Consider the following 16,645-nt stretch of genomic DNA (forward strand, 5'->3'; position numbering starts at 1 on the left):
TGTTTTCTAAAAATCATTCACCATTAAAAGAAACTAAGTCTCCCTGATTCAAGAGCTAAGTCAGGAAACGTACACAATGAGCTGGGAACATTTTGTTGGACTAGACAGTCAGGAACTTCTCAAAGTATGTTGGAAGTAAATCAAAAGAACATAGAAACAAACTTGAATGTGCTCCCACTAGTCAAATCTAAGACATCGCAAGCATCAAAATATGTAATGGTAGTAAGAGTTACAAACCTAATGAATAAAAGAGGAATGTATGAGTTCTTACCATGAGAAAGTGGAGGAGGGGGAGAGAGAGGAAAAGAGAGAAAGGAAGGGAGGGTTTGGGCATATGTCATGCTAATATGGTCAAATGCACCAGGTTGGTATTGTTGGTAAATAGGGGACCCACTGTGATGCCTCACTCTGGAAAATAGTGAAAAAAATTGAAATCAGCCAGCACGCCAAGTACACCTGCTCCTTCTATGGCAAGACCAAGATGAAGAGAAGGGCTGTAGGGATCTGACACTGTGGTTCCTGCTTGAAAGCAGTGACTGGTGGTGCCTGGATCTACAAACCATTTCTGCGGTCACAGTCAAGTCAGCCGTCAGAAGACTGAAGGAATTGAAAAATCAGTAGAAGCTCTACTACTTGAGACATCCCTAGCTTATAATAAATGGGTTAATTTATGTAAGGGGGCAGGGAAATAGATAGGAAAGCTCAATCTTATAGTCATACGCTGGCAAATAAATGTAGATGGAATTACAGAATTACAGAAAATCCCATTTTGGTAGCCATCATAGTAATTAAGCAAGACACTTCAGTATAGATTATAACTAATGACTGAAAGTTTTATAAGAAATGAGATATTTCCATGGTACCCAATAAGTCCCTATTTAGAAACAAAGAAAAAGTAACTTAATGGTAGAAAAACCTGAGACACCACCTGAATCGAGAGCTAGCTAGCACCATTGGCCAGCTACAGTGCAGGCATAGCCAAGTTCAAGAACCACACCACACACATTTAGTCCCAAACATGACACAGGACACCAAGAAACCGTTTAATTTCTCCTTGTGAGGATGTGGTGGCACATACCTGTAATCCCAGCACTCTTGGAGGCTGAGGCAGAAAGATAAAAGTTCAAGCCCAGCCTGGGCAATTTAATGACTTAGTGAAACTTGATCTAAAAATAAAAAATAAAAGGGACTGGGGATATAGCTCAGCATGAAAGCCCTGGGTTCAGTGTGCAGGAAGGACGGAGGGAGAGCCAAAGGAAAGGAGGAAGAAGCTGTTCTGAGAAACATGTTTTGCCAGGAAGCTAAAGAGGGGCCTACAGAATATGAAGGTCAATGACGGCCAGGCCGTTGGTACACAGGCCAGTGCTGTCAGGACCCTTGTAAGGCCTGAGGAAGTCAGGCCCAAGATCCCAAAAGACTTCAGCCACAAGTTCAGCTGACTTGTCCACATCTCTCACCCCAAGCTCAGGAAGTGTGCTGGTGCCTCCATTGCAAGGTGCCCATACCACCAGTGTCCTGGGCTGTGTTGGCCAAAATCCAGTGCCAAGGACAAGGCTCCAACCAAGCCCCAGCCTCCAGCTCCACCTTGTTCCAGCTCAAGTCCTAAAGGTGCTTATGCCCCAGGAAGGCTCTGGACAAAACATGAGGACAGAAGAGCTCTGTATTTCTGGGCTGCTGCCTACAGCAGACTTGGGTCCTTCTGTGCTGTTTGTGTAAATACACCTGAGTCGGGAGGCATCAAAGGACAAAGTTAACAGCACTGATAATGGGACAGGCAGAATCATGTACCACCTGAGAGGAAGCAGCAAAAACATGAACCACTTCTGCGAGATTCCTACCAGAGATGACCCCTACCCTGAATTGATGAGAAAACATCAGCTGTACGCCGGGTAATTTTAGTACTTGAGAGGCTGAGGCAGGAGGATCACCACAAGTTTAAGACCAGCTTGGGCTACATAATGAGTTGAAGCCCAGCTTAAACTATCTAGAAAGACCCTCTCTCCAAAACAAAAAACCCAAAATGAAGAACAGTCTACTGAATAACTGACTTGTAATCTTCCAAATGCCTGTTTTGAGAGATAAGGAGAAACTGAGGAACATTCCAGCCTGAAGGAATGCTCAGAAACAAGACAACTCTGCAAAGTGCCTAATCCTGAGTACATTTGATGATCAGGATCAGAAAAGATTATGCTATGTGTGGGCCACATACACTACATGCTTTAGGGGTAAAAGGAAATTGTGCTGGCAACTTGTTCTTAACTTTTTCAAGAACTCAGAAGTTATTTGAATTATTCCTATATCTTGTTTTTTGAAATTATTTTTTGAAAATCTCAAGGGGTCCAAGCACACCCAGACTAATAAGTGTGCACCACAAAGGTTACCGTTCAATGAGGCAATATGCCTAATCACCCTTTCTAGAGCACTGAAAAAATAAAAAAAGCTTTGAAGCACTGGACCTGGCAGCACAAATTTACATTATTTCTTTTTTGAAACAGAGTCTCATTGTGTTACCCAGGCTGGTCTGGAACTTCTGGACTCAAGGGACTTTCCTGCCTCAGTCTTCCAAGAAGCTGGGACTATAAGTGTAAGACACCAGGCCTGGCTTTTATGTTTAAGGTCAAATGTCTATTGAAGCCCGAATCTACAGCACTGTTGTTATGGTGTATGTCTAGATGTCCCCCAAAGCCTCATGCTCTCATAAGTGGGTGTTCAGGAGGTCATTAATCATGGGGGTGTGATAATAATAAGTGCATTAATCCACTGATGAGTTTATAGTTAAATATGATATTGGGAAATGAAGTCTGGTTGAAGGAGGTGGGTCCTTGGGGGCGTGACCTGGAGGGTTTATCTCCCTCCCTCCTCCCTTATCTCTCTCTGCTTCTCGTCTGCCATGCCATGAGCTCTTTCTCCTCTACCATGCCACCCTGCCTTGGAGCCAACAGATGAACTGTGAGCCAAAATAAACCTTTCCTCCTTTAAGTCCTGGATTTTGGATATTGTGCCTCAGTGACCAGAAAGCAACAAAGACAGCCATAAACACAAGCCCCTCATTCTTCACGCTGAAGTCTCCTAACAAGTTAGGAGTTTCATTGAGTCACAAAATGCTTTGTTTGCATTGCAAAGGCCCTAATGGGAAACATATCCAGGGCTAGATTCAGGTGTGTGTGCACAGAGGCAGATCCAGGCTTTATGCCCCACTTCCTATAAGAAAGATAATATAAAATTATGGGAAAAATGGGATAGAATCTTGGAATAGGGCCATGCACCTGAGGGACCTAGCATTTAGATTATTTGCTTCCCAGTAAATGCACATCTGATCATTTGCAATTCAGACAGATCTGGGCTCAGTGGCAGAGCACTGGCCTAGCATGTTGGTAGGTCCTGGGTTCAATCCCCAGTAAGAACAACAGCAACTGAAATCAGACAGATCTACTTTATCTTAAGAATCAAGAAGCCCAAAGAGTTCCTCAGTGGTGGTATCTTTTAATCTATGTGAACCGAGGTTCTCCTGAGACTTTTCTGTCACATTAAACCTAGGCCTTTCTTTGGGCTTTCCCTTTGGGCAACCTCTTTGTGTCAGCAGAACATGTGGACCCACTCTGAAAAAGAACAAATCTGCTAGCTTTGTTAACCAATCAAGCCAATTGGTCTTGGGCTTTTGCTTGATATTCAGTGATGAGATAATACTGTAAGGCCATGGAGAGCAGCCGTGGACTTCACACTGGAATCAGTCACTCTGGAGAACGTGACAAGATCACTAAGCCTAGAAAACGTTTACAGCAGTGTTTCTCTCTCCTATGCACTACATCAGACACATAGCCCACGACGTGCAATCCCTGACATAGCTGGGCATGTGTGCTACTGTGCTACTGTGCTAGGTGCTTCCCTCTGGGGAGTCTCTGCTGACGTTCCCTGACCACACACACTCCAGCTCCTGTCCCAGGTCCCCGTCTGGGTTCCACAAAAGGTCCCTCTCCTACTAGCTCCTTGCCCCTCACAGGGCGGGTCTGGTCCTTGCATGGTGCAGCCAGCTCTGTTGTGTCTTTTGGTTTCCCCTCCCCCTCATCTCTCGTCCTCTCCTCCTCTTCCAAAAGAGGCCCCATTCTTTTCTCCCACTCTCAGCCTTTATTTACTCTGCCCCTGCCTCATGTATCCTGTCCCCTTCTCTCTCCAGCAAACTCCTACACCACGTGAAGAGACAGTTGATCATTACCTGTTCAACAAAGGCGTTTCCCCCTCTGGGAGCAGAGTAGGTCCAGCCTTTATGTGTGCCTCAGCGGTGCGGAGTGGGCTACTCTTGCTCCCAATTTCATCGCCCCATTTCAGTCGGACATTCCCTCCCTACCAATTGTCCCCAGTGGCCTACAGACAACCAGAGGCAGGGGCCACATTTCCTCACCCCTGTAGACCCAACACTTAGCACACTGCCTGGCATACAGCTGGCCTCCGTTGTTTCTGTTTGCTCCAGGTGATGGGAGTCAGAATTATACCAACAAGTGTTCTGTTTGCTGATTATTTATCCCTTGCCAGCCTGTCTGCTGAGTGCATCAAAAAAGGTAGTTGGTGAAATGTATGTGTGAGTCGGGGGGAGGCGAGCTAGGAACCTTGAAGTGGCCTCCTTCTTCCAGTGAAACACAGTGGGGTGACCTTGTGGGTGCGCTGACCTTGAGAAAGTCCGCAGGAGGGAGGTGCTCCAGACCACAGTAAATTTGCTCTCCGAGGCCACTGTGGAGCATCCATAGAGTTCTGTCTGAGGTGGGGTCCAGGAGCATGTGGCCGAGTCAGGCTTCCCAGGAGGAGCTTGGAGCCAGGGAACAGGCTGTGGGTGGTGGGGCTGCGCAGTCAGTGCCAAGGAGGACAAGGGACCTATGGCCTGGTGAGGAAGGAAGGCTTGTGCTTCTTTACTTCTCAGCTGGGAAACATGGAAAACAGCAAAGAATGGAGCAGCATCACAGGCTGCTACAATAAGGACTTGTAACAAATTCATGGTATCACATACTCCCCGTCTGAAGGAAGCACAGAGCATTGCCAACTGGACTGAAGGTCATCCGCTCTGCCCTGTTAGAAAGGAGGGAAAACAGGGATCAAGAAGTGCCAGCAACTTTGGGAAATAAATCACGGCTGTTTAGATTCATGCCGCACCCTCCATGTTTCCATCTGCCCTTCCCAGGGGCCTAACCCAGCTGGTGCATGGCGTTGCCTGGTACCTCCTGGTTGGTTTCTCTCACAGGGAGAATGCTTGGAAAAAGTGAATATACACCACCTGCCCCCAGCACCATGGTACCTCTGCTCAACACAGCTCTAGGCGCCTGTGCCAGGCCAGGCTGGGGACCCAGACATTAAAAAACCAAACACTCCTGAATTCCTACACCATGGTTTACGGCAAGCACATCCTGGTATACTTTGGCTAGAATATAGGCAGCCAGCCATACCGTGACATGCCATGGAATGGTGGCTGGTTGAGAATATTTTAAAGTAATTTTTTCCACTCGTTAAGCTTGTCTTGAGAACACTGATCCTCTCCGGTTTCCACCCAGGAGCATGGTGGTCAGGTCCTTCTCACCTTACGAGACTGAGGCCTTGCTACCCCTGGGGTGAGCACTGTCCTGTTCTCTGGGCACCCCAATGTCACTGCTGCCTTGCCCCCCTGAGGGCCACAGTGGGAAGAAGGTACAGCTGCTACCTCCATCCAGAGCCCTATGTCTTGGAGTTTGTCAACCAGTGGCACAGAAGTGAACAGGAGACCTCCACTCCTTTGCTTCTGCTAATAACAACCACGGTGATGCCATCTCTCCCAGCACCACCTTACCAAGCCCTCCCAAGTCCTCCCAGGTGCCCTAGCTACTGGAATCTGGCATAACTAAGCCCTTCTTAATTATCAACTTTCCCACCATTCTGAAGCTGTTCTTCAGGTGACCCCTTTGTCTTTTTGACTGTTAGGGGAATGTTGGTTTACCCCAACTCCTGAGACTGTCCTAATGGCATTCTGGATACAGTGCAGCTGGCAATTGGAGGTTCTTCCCAGAGAGTGATTAATCACAACTCCGCTGATAACAGTGTGACTGTCAGCATGGCTCCATGAACTCCAGTGTCTCCCAGGCCCCACCTTCCTCTTGCCTTTCCTTGCGTCCTGAAGGTGTATAAACAAGCCCATCTTCACGGAGGGACTTCCAGGGCCCTGCCAAAAGTTCAGAAGTTTGTGGAAGAAGTGACTCTTGGCTTTTCTTAAGACTGAAACAAGCCAGGCCCAACCCTGGAATTCTCCCCTAGGGCTGCCTCTCTGACCCCGAATCTCAGGTGTCCCAAGTGCACCGAGGCTCAGCACATTCTTGGAGGCACAGCCCCACTGAATCAAAGGGGCAGTCACCTCCAGCGGGCTCTGGAATTTCAGAGCCCTGTTCATAAAAGACTTCATAGGAATCCTTCCGTCTCAGGCCCCTGCTTCCTTGTGCTCCTCCAGATCTGTCACTACCTCTTAAACAGCACTCTCCCTTTTTAATCACTTACTTAATGTGTGCACCAGTCCTGAAAGAAAAACTATATATTTGCTCTCTCTTACTTCCTGTGGGAAGGGCGGGGCGCGCTCAGCCGCCTTGGCAGTTGCTATGATTCACTGTGGGAGTCCGGCCTTCCTTCCAAGGCAGGGGAGTGATTTGTGCATCTTTGGAATGCAGGTGTGAGCCATTCCTCTAGCAGGGCTTGGTGATAAAGGAGAGTTAAGGGAGGGCGCACCTGTTATGTGAAAGCGTGCAGTGTACGTGTGGTGTGCGGTGTGCATCTGCATGGTGTGTGGTAGAAGTGTGTGTAATATGTACCTGCCCCCTCACTCCCTCACAGGAGCTTGACAGGGCCAGAGCATGAGAATACTCCCTCTGTCAGGAGTGTGGTCTCCCCACAGGGAGTCCTGGAGCTGAGCAGGGTGCTTGCCCTCATTCACTCACATGGGCGATGCTCTTGAGCCTTGGGTTCAGTCAGCACGAAGTCAAAGGAGAGTGCACCCATAAGGGCAGCAGTCGGGCAGCTACTCCAGAGTTAGGACTTCCTTTGCTTTCCGGATTTGAGAGGTGTGGTCCTAGAAGGGTTATAGTGTGAACTCTGGAGCTCGCCTGTCAAGGTGCTAAACTTAGTCCCGAGACATAGCAGATACAGAGTCATTCAGCGGGTGACTCCACCTGTGTGCCTGCTTCCTCCTCTGTCACTTGTGCAATAGAAGCATCCACCTCCACCCCTGTGCTTGTAAGGAGCACAGGGATTCCTTCATGGAAACAGATGAAATCAGTAGCTGGCATAAAGTGATACCCAATGTGTATTAATCATTACACATTATATTCTTTGGGAATATCCATCAGTGTCCTAGAATATGGCAACAATGAGTTAGGGGACATATTTTAATCCTCTGAAACCCAGGAGACAAAGTTCACTCAAAGATTTCCCAACATTACCAAAAGGAAAAGGCCAGTACACCTCTCACTTCCCTATGGCTGGGGATACATTTCCAGAGATGTCCTAGCATGGTAGCAAGAGGTGTGTACTTAGATTTCTCTTTTTATAATACCTAGAATACCAATCACTACTTCACTATTTTCAAAACCTCTCTTGAATCTCTTTAAAATCCATGAAGTAGGAAAGTGTAACACTACATAATCGTTTGTGTGTTCATTCATCCATCTATCCAACAATCATTTATATATTGTTGACTCTATGCTGAGAGTTGTGTTTGAGGGTATAAGCACAAGGGATGGAGTCCCCTTTCTAAGAAACTATCAATAGTATATGATGTTTTAAGTACAGATGATGCTGTAACATATTTACATCAGGGTTTGCTAACTAGTTTGAAATGATAAAATCCAATCTCATAACATCTCCAGATGTAAACAGGTTCTCTGTTAAGAAGCTCAGAAACACATTTGCTCTCAATGGGTTTAATTTAGAAGCTCGGAGACAATCTCAGTCCTATACACACCACAGCCAGACAAGCCAAACAATGGAAATCATCTGAGAAGTGACAAGAAACAGCCTGTCTCCCTAGGCAAATGATTTCTAGAGGTAGCAATGGAAAACAACCCAAAACATTCAAAAATAGAATCATTTCTCTTCATGAGCACTGTTTACTATAATATCGCACATTTGTGTAAACTCTTTGTGTACTTCTTGTACCAAGAAAATGCGCTGCCTTCATTAAACAAAAAGAGCACTCTACTTCTTCAGAGGAAAGCAACTGTTGTCACATAAAACCTATCACCTAGCAACAAAACAGGGACTCATGACTCGCTTCTTCCAGCCATAGGCACACAGCCCCACCCTCTTGCTAGCTCATTCCTCTCGACCTGCAAACACAGGGTTCTTTTCATAGGACCTGTGGTTAGAATAACTGGATTTTAAGTTTCTGGTTTAAAATACCAGTCACTATAAAGTCCTGCCAATTTCTCAGCATTTAATCACATAGTCAGAAGCTCTGGAAAAGCCATGACATAATAAAACAGGGAGACCTTTGGGCTGGGCTTCCTTTTCTTTTCTTTTTCCTATCCTGAAAGCTTGTCCGGCAGTGTCACCTTCAGGCCCCTTAGCCAGGAGCCCCCAGAGATGTACTCTGGCTTTCCATGCTTGGTATGAAAATGGAATCATGCAATAAATACAGCATTTCTTCTCAGAGTCAAACCTCACTGGTTAAAAACCCAAATCTGTCTCATTGCCTAGTGTTAAGTCAAAAGGAATAACACATCTCACTTTCAAAAGTAAAGTAGAATAGAGCCATGGCACATGGTGTTTGGAAGAGAGTTGCCAGCCAACATTCTATAGAACAGAGTGTATTCAGTGATATGACTCACAGATAAGTGACTTCACCATCGTGGACCTCAAACTGGGTGTGCCATTTGCTGTAGACTGATTCAGAACTTAACCCTTCCAGGTATGGGAAACTCTGCTCACCTCCCTTCCCCACAGTCTCAGATATTTCCAACTGGCCACAAAGATGTCCACAGGAGGCAGACACAGCCAGCTAGGGAAGGTGGCAGTGCATAGGGGCTGCCATGTTGGAATCCATTTATTGCCTTTCTGGTTTTCCCTATGGTACCAGGATGGAGTGCAGGGCCTTGCACATGGTAGGCATGAGCTCTCCCACTGAGTGAAACACACCCAGTACGCTTGTCAAAGCAGACACTTAGTGTGTTTTTCCTTGTCAGCTTTCCAAGGTTTTAAACCCCTAATGTTAGCTGAAGGCCTGGATAGGAAGGAGAGGTCTGTGTAAGTGTGTGTGTAAGTGTGTAAGTGTTCTCATGTATAAATAAACAGCATCATCAATATGAATGCATTCTGCTCCAGTCATTGAGGACATATTCCCCCAAATTATTTGTGATTTGATGATTTGTCATTGTCTTCCAATTATCTTTTTCTGTGTTTAAGGTCAACTTTAACAGGAGCACAATGACTTGTAACAATAGCAGAGAAAAAAATATTCCACCAGGCTCTGAAGTGTTGGTGTGGTCTTAACACTCCTAACAATGGGTTTAATGATTTCAGTGAAAATTGAGAAGAATCTAAGCCAGGCATGGTAGCACATGCCTGGAATCCCAGTACTCTGAGAGGCTGAGGGAGGAGGATCTCAAATTTGAATGCAGCCCAGGCAACTTAGCACTTAGTGAGATTGTGCCTTAAGAAAGGAAAAGAGGTCAGGGTTTGGGATGTAGTTCAGTGAAAAGATCCTGGGCTTACTCCCCAGTATCCCTCCAAAAAAAATCTGGAGTCACCAGCAGACCTTAGAGATGGAGAAAGAGTTCTAGAGGGACAAGATCACTGCCTTATCACCCAAGCACCCAGCTGGGTCAGAGGCACCTCCAGACTGTGCAGCGCAATGAAGCACTGCCCCCAGAACATGGCTTAGACTCTACAGGAAGGCTTCGAGTGGGAGACCCGCAACTCTGTGCTTCCCTCCTCAGTTCAGGCAGGTTACCTCACATCTCTTAATCTCAGGTTTCTTACCCATACAACTTAAGACCATGATAAGCCCTATCTCAAAAAGTTTGTACAGATTAAAATAATAATAGTGTGTTGGTTTGAGGGCTATTTTGCAAGGGGAAACAATATAATACAGGACACATATTTTATAAGATTATTTATAATAGTCACCCAAAGAATGATATACAAAAGAGTACAGGAAATCTGTCCACACACTATAGACCAAGGAATCCAGCTGAGGGCCTGGATCCCATGATCATGTCTGCATGAGTCCATCTGAAGACCTAGCGCCCATGACAATGCTTCCCATGAATCCAACTGGAGGCCCAAAGCCCACCACAACATCTCATGCAGGCCTGTTCCACAAATCTGCACTGGGAAGGCCCAAAGGTCAGTGGTGGAAGCTAGAAAGTCTGTGCCAGCGGGATGAAGGATCTGTGCTAGCAAGCTGAGGGATCTACACTGGAGCCAAGAAGCGATGCTCAAAGTAAGAACCAGAGCTCCCCTGAAAGATACCACAGCTACCCTCAGCAACAGTGAGGTCCCAAGCTCCTCCAGTGATCAGGATGGCCGAGTTCGCATCAGGGAAGCCAGCACAGCAAGCTCCTCCAAACCAGCAGTGTACCATCTTCCCCTCTGTAACCAGGAAGTGATGCTCAAAGTGAGGACCAGAGCTCCCACAAGGTAAACTGAAGCTATTCTTGGTGCCAACAAGGTCCTGAGCTCCTTGGAGGATGAAAACAGCCTAGTTCATCAGGAAAGCCAGCATGACAAGCTCCTCCAAAAGAACCAGCTGCTCCTTACAGCTTTTCTCAACTTCTAACAGGCTCCCAGTAGCTTCTACCGGCTCCCAACAGCCTTCTCTTAGCTCCCAACGACAGCGTGTTAGTTCTCAAAAGCCTTTCTCTGCTCCCAACAGCCTCCTTCTCCAGTTCTGCCTCTTATGCTGCTGGCAACAGTCTCCAGCTGGGCCTCCCACACCCAGCACCACACTTACTCAGTTCAGCACCACACTTCCCAGTTCAACTTGTAAGTTGACCATCAGTTGTCAATCCACTACAAATAGTAATAATAATAATACTGGGTGGAGGTGTAGTTCAGTGGTAGAGTATTTGCCTACCATTCATAGACATTGAATTCTTAAAAAAAAAAAAAAAAAAAAACGAGCTAATGATAATGCAGTTAGTACAGTACCTGACCCACAGTTATTGCTCAGGAAACAACCATTAGCTGTTATTAGTAGTGAAGTCCAGCTTTGGTAATAGGTGTATTGGCTAATTTGGTTTATCAGTTTTCTGGGGCCACCACAACAAAGACTACATACAGGTGTGGGAGCTCATGCCTGTAATCTCAGCACTCAGGAGGCTGAGGCAGGACTGCTACAAGTTTGAGGCCAGCCTGAGGTACATGGTGAGACTTTGTCTCAAGAAATAAAAAAGAGGAGTACAGACTTGGTGGCTGAAATGACAGAAGTCTATTCTCCCATCGTTCTGTAGAAGTCTAAGACAAGCTGCCAACAGGGTTGGTGTCTCCTGAAGTCCCCATCCTGGCCTTGTAGATGGCCTCTTCTCAAGGTGTCTTCACACAGTCCTCTCTCTGCACCTGTGTCTACATTCCCGCTTCTCACAAGGACACCAGTCATGCTGGACAGACTAGGACACACCCTAATGACACTATTTTAACTTAATTACATCTTTAAGGATGCCATGTATAATTTTTTTTGGTACTGGGAATTGAACTCAGGACCTTACTCTTGCCAGGCAGGTGCTGTGCCACTGAGCTACATCCCCGGCCAGACCATATATAAATATAGTCAGCTTTAGAGGTGCTGGATGGGGCTGGAGCTTCAACACTGAGAATTGTCTTTGGTGAAGGGCATAATTCAAACCATAACAACTTGGCAAACCTATTTTAGTTGGTTGGTTCTTTTCCAGAAAGTGAGATAACTTGTTTGTTTGTTTGATGTCACTAGGGACTGAACACAAGGAGCCCTGAGCTGTAACCCTCAATTCTTTTTATTTTTTTAAATTTTGAGACAGTCTCACTTGTTGCCAAGGGTAACCTCAAATTCAATACTCCTGCCTCAGCCTTCAGAATACCTGGGAGCACAGACATGCGCTATCACATCTAGCCTGAGGTAAGTCCTAAAGAGACTAGCAAAGGAATTCTCTACTCGGTTCCACCACTTCCTGACTCCCCAGGGTATGGCTCGTGAGGGGGCTAGCCAGCTCCTAGCCCAGGCTACCTTACTGTTAAACAGATTCTTCTAACACCAGCTGCTACTAAGAGGCAGACTGCTGTGAGTAACAAGCTGAACTATGTTCTCTCAAATTCCTATGCTACAGTCCTAACACCCAGTACTTCAGAATGTGACCTGGTTGGAGATAGGGTCCATACAGAGATAACTGAGTTTAAAAGGAGGTTACTATGATGGGGCTCTAAGCTAATATAGCTGGTGTCATAAAAGTGGAAATCTGGACCCAGAGATACACATAGAAGAAGAGGATAGAAAGACCCAGGGAGAAAACAGCTGAAGGAGCCAAACCTTCTGTAACTGGTTCTTGGGTGTGTGTGTGTGTGTGTGTGTGTGTGTGTGTGTGTGTGTAGTGCTGGAGGTTGAACCCAGGGCTCTGTGCATGCCAGGCAAGTGTTCTCCCACTGAGCATCATTACCAGCCCAATCTTGGGCTTCTATCCTAGTACTTTGTTATGACAACCCCAGCAAAGAATTTGCTTTCTTTCACTTATTTACAATCATTCGATCAGCATCTATGGTATCCTGGGCCTGAAGATACGATGATAAATAAGATATATTTCTTACCCTTAAGAAGCTTGTGGTCTTTTGAAGGGAACAATCACTTTAAAATATCATTTGAGTTCACTGTAGTTGTATTCCTTTTCTTTGTAAGGTGAGAAATATGTTTTTAGCTTCTATTTTAATTTTATTTGTTTTAGGTTTTGTTTTTGAGACAGGGTCTCACTATGTAGTTCAGGCTGGTCTTCAACTCACTATGTAACCCAGGCTGATGTTGCACTTACAATGATCCTCCTGCCTCAGCCTCCCAAGAGCTGGGATTACAGAAGTTCACCACCACACCTGCTATTTTAATTTTGTAGCAAAACACCAACCTTGGCTGAGAAGGAGTCATGCTTTTCAGTGCTGGGGTGATGTCAGCCTCCCTCAGCTCTCCCATCTGACTGCCCAAGTCACCTAACTACCCATCCTGCCCCACCACTCTCTAGTTCTTCCACTACACAGGATCAGAGAGTTGCGAAGGAAGGCAAATAAGGTCTCGCCAGAGCTCAGTCCACTCCCAACCTTCTCTGGCTAAAAATATTTCAGTCATTTACCATTTTGCAAGCATGAATGAAACATCTTTAAATAGGATCTGCTCTGGTGTGTCCTGGGACCTCTACCACACCAGAACCTTGGCTCTCTAGCTCCCCGAATCTTTCTTACCTCCTTTCTTGACCTGATTAATCTGCCACTCTCCAGAGCTCAGTTTATTCATCACTTTTTCTAGAGAGATTTTCTTGCATACCTAGCCCTACGTACAATACGCCCGTCTCCTATCACCTTGGAAAGTTTCCAAGTATTGTGCAACTGTGTGGTAACTCTGAGCCCATGAAGGCATCTCTCTCTGCTATCCTTGTGCTGGAGCACATCGTCAGAGCTCGGTAAGCAAGAGCTGAGTCAGTGAGTCCCCTCGAATTTCCAATTCCAGTACTGCCTCCCAGGATTTCCAACTTGGGAAACAGTATTTAAAAAAACAATAAAATATTAGTGAACATAGGCAAGATCAGTACAGGTTTGAGTATTATTGCGGAAACAAGTGTTTTACAAAGTTGTTCATCATTTTTTTTTTTTGGTACCGGGAATTGAACTCACGACCTCATGTTGCCAGGGAGGTGCTGTGCCACTGAGCTAAATCCCCAGCCAAGGGTGTTCATCATTACAAAGCTCCTCTTCTCTGTGAAAATTAAATTTCTCCTATGACACTCTGAGTACAGTTCCTGAATATGTATTTAATATTCTCTTCTCTACACAATCTCTCACTACACTCTTAGAGTATTTTTAAGCATTTCTAAGCCCTTTTTGTGTTTAAACAACCAGACACTAGTTCACTGGTGGCAAGCAACCAGGTTGCACTGGGGATTAGAGATTTTCTAGACCTTCTGCACTTGATTTAAATTAATTAAATATTGAATGAGTTGAAAGGAATGGCAGTGCAAAGGTACAACTTTCCATGAGGACCAGAACTGATCTCCCAAGTGTTTAATGGGTTGTACCGGTATAAAAAGGATTATGAGTCCAGCGGCCCAGCCCCGGAGGAGTTTGTAATCTAGCACAGCACGTAAGTAGAAATAAATACTGCAGGTCAGCAAGATAAGTGCTCCCACAGGAATGCGCAAAATGCTGTCAACTTCACACAACCAATGAAAACCCTAAAGCTTACACAACTGCTCCCCTCCCGCCTTTTGGTAAGTATCACAGCTGGAGAAGGAAATCTACTGAATAGGAAAGACTTAACCACACTAATTGCCCACTAGCAGAACAATCAATTTGATATTAGTCCTTCCTGAAATTTTAGAAAAAATAAGCGAACATGTTTCCTTAGGCTGTCAGCTTTGCAGAGACAGTCACTTCCTCTGCTCCTGTTATGACCTTGTTCTTGTCTCTCTTCTGCTCACCAGGTTCCTCCACCCCCTAGTGCATAACTCTTATTTCACTTTATGGTGGATCTTTTCTTTTCAGTTCTTTGAGACAGGGTCTTGCTGTGTAGCCCAGGTTTTAGTTTGAGGCGATCCCCCTGCCTCAGCCTCCCAAGTGCTGGGATTACAGATGTGTACCCCCACCCCTGGCTATGGATGACCTTTTGGCACCGAGTTCTCTAAGGAAGATGAGTTAACATTCCCTAAATCTTCTGACTTTGGAGAGATCCTTCCTTGATTTCTGGTTTTCTTAAAAATACGAAATAATCGGTTTGGAGTAGTTGGACATGGTGGCACAGGCCTATAATCCCAGCAGTCTGGGAGGCTAGACAGGAGCACCACAAGTTTGAACCTAGCCTGGGCAATTTGGTAACTTACTGAGACCCTGTTTCAAAGTTTAAAAACAAACAAAAGGGTAAGGGGTATGCTCAGTGCAAAGGGGCTAGGTTCAACCCTAGCACTACAAAGAGGGAAAAAAAGAGTTTGTAGTAAGCAGGGAGGTCAGAATCCTAACACGCTCGACATCCTAACAGGCTCAACCTTTTGCTTAGGTTTGGGCAGTATATAAAATGCAGTTATCTAGGGGGCTGGGGATTTAGCTCAGCAGCACAGCACCTACTTAGCAAGCGTGAGGTCGTGAGTTCGATTCCTGGTACAGGAAACCCCCCCACCAAAAAAATGCCGTTATCTAAACAAAGTAGAAATCAAGATAGAAAATAAAACTGAGTACAGATGCTCCTATAGCTACAAGAGCAATGTATTATTAGCATCTTCTCTCCTGACCCCACTGAGTAAAATTGTCCTGTTGAATCAAAATGATTTGTGCTAGTGTGTGTGTGTGTGGGGGCTGCTGGAGGTTAAACCCAGGGCCTTGGTCTTGAGGTACATCCCCGTGTCTTTTTATTTTTAATTTTAAGGAAAAAATCTTGCAAAGTTATCCAGGCTGGGCTTGATCTTTCAATCCTCCTGCCTGAGTCTCCCAGGATGCTGGGATTATAAGCATATACCACCATAGATCTCTTATATTTTTAAGTCATCAGGTCCAATAAAGTCCTAAAAAATACAGACAAATAAAGCTGATATAAAATATCTGCATTCATAATGTACACAAGCAGAATTCCCAGCATCTTATCTAACAGAATCTCTTCAAAGAGTAGAGGCAACTATCCAGATGATCCAAAGGTAGGAACAGCACTTCTTTCCTTACTAGTTTCCTATTTCCTTGAACCCCAGTAATGACTTCTTAACCAGTTATATGCAGACTATATGATAAGTCAAATGGTCATTCATTTATTCAATCATTCATTCACTAATATGTTCTGAGTACCTTCTGCAGGCCAGGCACTGTCCTAGACCCTGGGGAAACATCTGGGAATACTGCAGGTATAGTGCCAGCCCTCATGGGGCATAGGTTAAAGCAAACAATATAGACCCTAAACATGGGATCAAGTCACATTTATCCCAATGTCCTATAGAACTGAGTGTTGCAAAGACACTGCAGCAGAGGAAGGGGTTGGAGTTGGCGAGAGAATGCCTGTGAATTGGATGAGCAAGGAAGTCTCTCTGAGAAAACTACATTTAAGCAGAGACCTAAGGAAGGAAGAGACAGAGCCATTAAACATCCCAGGCAGGAAGAGCGAACACAGGGCACTGAGACAGAAGCCAGTCCAAGACTCCAGTGTCTGGAAACTTTTCTGTTTTAATCAAAACAAGAGCAGCACATTCCAAGTTCATCTCAGAGGACATCAGCCACTTCTCCACATTGCATTTGTTCTGTGCTTCATTAGCACTCGGAGAGCTCAGTATGGATTTGTTCATCTGAAAGGATTACTCTCTACTCTTTAATATCTTCCAGCAGCCCAGATGAGTAGGTTGGGGGGTTGGGATAAGTTCAGGCCAATTGTGAGAGAACAGAATTTGCTGGAAGACTCCATAAAAAGACATGGGGATGTACCTCAAGACCAAGGCCCTGGGTTTAA

The 16,645-nt window shown here is 45.5% G+C and overlaps 1 pseudogene; it reads left to right on the top strand.

The window, feature by feature from the left end:
* Positions 1-292: 292 nt before the first annotated feature.
* Positions 293-621, top strand: LOC102020718 (annotated as a pseudogene).
* The last annotated feature ends 16,024 nt before the right edge of the window (positions 622-16,645 follow it).

The sequence above is a fragment of the Chinchilla lanigera genome, unplaced genomic scaffold (assembly GCF_000276665.1).
Source record: "Chinchilla lanigera isolate Chin_1 unplaced genomic scaffold, ChiLan1.0 scaffold00038, whole genome shotgun sequence".
Taxonomy (NCBI): Eukaryota; Metazoa; Chordata; class Mammalia; order Rodentia; family Chinchillidae; genus Chinchilla; species Chinchilla lanigera.